Here is a 4,655-nt window from a genome sequence, read left to right as displayed (position 1 = left end):
TTGTGGATACCAATATACATATTTGAGCTAGAATCCTGTTTTTACCATCCTCTTCCTTAGCTCAAATAGCTGAATCTGCATAAAAGATCAGTTTTCCTCACCCTGAACCCATCATTCTTTCAAGCCAATTGTTTGTGTGTGATTGAGAGACCACCTTGGACCAAACTTAGCAGAAAGTGTTAGGTTTAGGGCGACAAGGGCAAGTCTCATTGAGTGGTAAGTTACATCATCAAGGAACTGAGAGATTTGGCGAGAACTAAGTGTGGGCGAATACTTGTTGGTGAGTGGAAAAAGGAGAGATGAGTGGAAACAAAAGGAAAGTGGTGAGAACTAGGGGATAGAAAAAGAAAAGAAATCAGTCTTGGAAGTTTTGAGTCAAAGAAAGTGAACTCTAGTGTTTTGGAAAGAAAGAGTCTAGCCTCTAAGTGAAAGAAAAAGAAAAGAAGCCAAAGAGCTCAAATGTTTCAAAAAAAAAAAAGAAAAAGAGGCTAGAGGTTACAAAAGAAAGTGAAAAAGAGCTGTGTAAAGTTTGAACTCCAAGACTTGTGTATGAAAAGGAAAAGAGAATCCCCTAGTGAGAGAAGAATGAGTGTGAAAAGTAAGCAAGTGAGGAAACTTTGAGTAGAGTGTGGGGTGGGATGAGTCCTTGCCCTTGTATGCATAGGTTGCCTTTTACCTTTAGCATTCTGCCAAAGTTTGGTCATTCATAGAGAGATCCTTTTGCTGCATTGAACCAACTCAGGCGTTGATGAGATCATTTTAGTCTCATAACTTCACCCTAGCATCATTTGTTTGTTTAAACAATGCATCATTTGATCCACTTGGTAAAAAGCTTAATGAATGTTAAAGAGTTGAGGAATAGGAGAACTTGTGGAGATTACTGTTGAGTTGATACATCAAAGTATGGTTTTGCATTGCATATTGAGCATGAACTTGAATTCTCTTAGTGGTCACTTCTCTCAAAGGAAATATGAACTCCCATGCATTCAACCTCTCTCTCTCATTTATTCTTGTTTGCTTGAGGACAAGCAAAGGACAAGTGTGGGGGAGTTGATATACTCATATTTTGTCATGTTTAGGATTGCATTTTTGTCCAAATATTGAGTCTCATGCATACATTTAGGTAGTTTTACATATATTTGTCTTTGCTTTTGTCTTTAGTTAGGAATCGCATTAGGTCCTAGAGAGTTTTGCACTTTTGGAGTGTTTACAGATCATTTGGAGCTAATTGGGAGCAATTGGGACAAAAGCCATGGAGAGACCATCACCTTATGTGCATCAGACTCGGACAAGTGTTATGGAGCCGACAATCCCTCAACTTGATCACCTGAGAAAAAGGACTTTCACCAGGATTCAGCCTCCGAAGTCTTCATAAAGAACCAAGAGCATCGAGTCTAGTTTCCAGAACACTTTAGATCGTCCTATTTTCAGTATTGAGCTGAAAGTTACGGCAATAAGAAGCAGTACATGTCTCGGAGCGGATAAAGGACCAAAGCAACGCGCATCAAAGAACCGGTGGAACGGAGCCCTTACCGACGTCATCTGAACATAAACCCTTCACCAACTTTGGAGATGATCGAGTCACGGTCCCATAACAGGTCGAATCATTGGATTTTGAGTCGTGAGATGAGAGTTACGCTCACCGGAAGATACACCTGTCTCGCGACAGTTTCAAGACCGATCCGATGAGTCACAACGATTGCGTGGGACGATGCCTTTTCAGTCTGATTAAGTTACCGGAGCCTTCATGAAGATTCAAGGTATTTGAGTGCTTTTTCCAGAACCTCTGAGATCATCCAGTTTGGAACTGTGTGCTGAAAGATACCGTCTCCGGAGTGAAAACTGGTCCAAGAGATCCTTTTTGATCGTTTTAATGCGCCGCAAAGATGAGCCGCCCAGGGAACCTTCCGCTTCCCAAGATCTGAAGGTTTCTTCACACAAGTTCGAGATAGTTGAGTGCTATTTCTAATGCAGTTGAAATCATGCCATTTGGATTCATATCCTGGATGTTACTCTCCTCTGAATGCGAAGTGGTTCGAGAAGGCTTAGGTTGTGCGATACGGTACTGCGACTTGATTAACTCGCACCCATGAATGTTCATGCTCTGGAAACAAGTTGGGACTTTAGAGATAAGTGTAAGGAGACTCTGAGCAAGGTAGAGACTTCCAGAATCAAATTTGACTAAGTCCACAATGCTGTGCGAGATAGGCCTGCGAGTTGGACATGAAGTGGAACCATGTAGCACATGTGTTCGCAATTTACACCGACTTGGGCCTGCAACTTGGGACTAAAGGAGGACCAAATCGCACACATATTATCTCCATAATGCGTCTTGGTTGTGCGAGTTGAAGAGAAGAAAGCCTGAACAGCACAAACACTCGCAATTTACACCTTGATAGGCATGCAGCTGGGGCTGAAGGATTTAAGGTGCACAAGGCTGTTTCTATAGCTGTGCGACTTGGGCCTGCAACTTGGGAAGCACTTGACCATGTCGCACCCTTGAGACATGACCCATTTGAAGCCGGGTCAGTACCCAGTTTTTCCTGGACTGACCCGGTCCGCAAGAGACACTATATATGCTTTTTAGGGTTTTTTTCCAAAACTTAAGCTTTGTTTTCGCTTGTTTCTCTTTCCCCTTTTGTTAAAAAACGAGTTTGTTAAGAGAAATCTGAAGGATTTAATCAATCTAAGTCTGTTTCTTGTCATCTCATCTTCTTATCTTTGCTTCTAATCATGATTAACATCACCTCTTGCAAAGGAAATGGTGTGTTCATCATGATTAGTGAGTAGTCTTTTTTTAAGCTTCTAAGTGTGTAGATTAGGGTGCTTAGATGTAGATTAATGATTTTTTAAGCTTAGATTCTCTTCTCCTTTCCTTAGTTAGCTGATCCTAATGCTAGATCTCTCATTATATGCTTGATCTAGAACTTAGGCATTTCTCCACCCACAAGGTGTTTGATAAAATGCCAGAATGAGCTAACTTAAGGGTTTATGCCTTTTTCATCATGGGATTGATTGTTAAATGCATGAATGACATATTATAACTGTTTTTTAATGCTCATTGATTCATATTTCACAAATGATGATTTGGTTTGAAAATGGATTAGTGTAGAGGTTAGTGCCTTCATGAGAGGATTAATCTAGATTAGAGTTCTAAGTTGATTGGAATTTGAGATCATGTGATGCTTTCTTTATCTTTCTGTATAAGATTCAGTCTTTCTTAGCTCTTATTTTGATGCACAAAGAGGCTGTCTGGTCATTTTAGACTTGGAACCTTATGCTTGTTGATTGTTTATTCATCTAATGGGAATTAGTCTTGAATTGGTAATTAACAAAGGGATTTTTGTCATGAGAATGAATTAATCTGATTTGGAAGTCTAGACTATAGAATTGCAAGTGTTGCATTGTTTGCTTAGCATCGTGAATTCACATTTAAAGCACCCTGATCAATGATCACATATAGAGGTTTAGTTTTCTCTTTATTTGAATTTGAGTGTTTGTTTAGTTTCTCTTGTTTGCCTGTTCTTAATTACTGCTTGTTCTTACTTGTTTTATTATATGCTTTTAGATAATCTTTGTTACCAAATCATCTGCTTATTAGACTTGAATTAAGATAGTTCCTCATAGTTCTAGTGCCTAGAATCTCTCCATTTGGATTGATACCTCAAGTGCTACAATGACATGAGTAGTTGAGGAATTGATCAAGGATTGAAAACATTTTACTATCAATTTGGCGCCGTTGCCAATTGGAGATTCATTCTGGCATTAGGACTTTGGATCTTCTTGAGATCAAGTCATTTTATTTTGTTTTATTGATTACCTTTCAAGTGCTGTCTTTGTTTTCAGGTGTATGAACACCAGAAGTCAAAGAGAAAGAGCTGTGCACATTGAGAGGTTGGGTATGGATCAAGGGCGACAGGCTCATGGTGGTAATGGAAACCACCAGAATCAGCAAGAGCCACCACCTCCACGTCCAAGACAAGTTGTGGGAGCTGGTGACGAGGCCAATACTCAGGGTCAGAGACATGGGATTCAAGCTCCTACACCTGAAAACGATTTTGAGATCACATCTGGCTTGATCAACATGGTGCAATCAAACAAGTTCCATGGCTTGGCATTAGAAGACCCATTAGATCACATTGACAACTTTGATAGAGTCTGTGATCTAGCTAAGATAAATGGAGTGAGTGAGGACAGTTTCAAGTTGAGGCTATTCCCTTTTTCTCTAGGAGACAAAGCTCATCAGTGGGAAAAGTCTCTACCTCAAGGATCAGTCACAACATGGGAGCAATGCAAAAGAGCATTTCTAACCAAGTTCTTCTCTTCTTCACGAACAGCAAGGTTAATAAATGAAATCTCAAGTTTTATTCATTAGAACCATGAATCCTTTTGTGAGGCTTGGGAAAGATTTAGAGGGTATAGCATGCAATGCCCTCACCATGGATACTCAGATGCTCAGTTGCTAAGTACCTTCTACATAGGTGCTTTACCAAAAGTCAGAGTCCTCTTGGACACAGCTTCAAATGGTAATTTCATGACCAAGGAAAGCAATGATGCCATGACCCTTGTGGAGAATGTAGCTCAGAGTGATGAGCTTTATGGATCAGACTTTGACAGGAGTGCAAGAGGTGCTGTGAGTGCTGAAGAGGAAAGGA

At 40.2% G+C, this 4,655-nt stretch overlaps 1 non-coding gene across 1 annotated transcript; it reads right to left on the bottom strand.

The window, feature by feature from the left end:
* Window positions 1-4,339: 4,339 nt before the first annotated feature.
* LOC112086902 lies at window positions 4,340-4,445 on the bottom strand. The gene has a single exon (XR_002899756.1). It is a non-coding gene; the product is annotated as a small nucleolar RNA R71 (small nucleolar RNA).
* Between the last annotated feature and the right edge of the window lie 210 nt (window positions 4,446-4,655).

Source organism: Eutrema salsugineum, unplaced genomic scaffold, assembly GCF_000478725.1.
Source record: "Eutrema salsugineum unplaced genomic scaffold, Eutsalg1_0 scaffold_2, whole genome shotgun sequence".
NCBI lineage: Eukaryota > Viridiplantae > Streptophyta > Magnoliopsida > Brassicales > Brassicaceae > Eutrema > Eutrema salsugineum.
The sequence above is the reverse complement of the archived record's forward strand: the minus strand, read 5'-3'. Positions and strand labels throughout refer to the sequence as shown.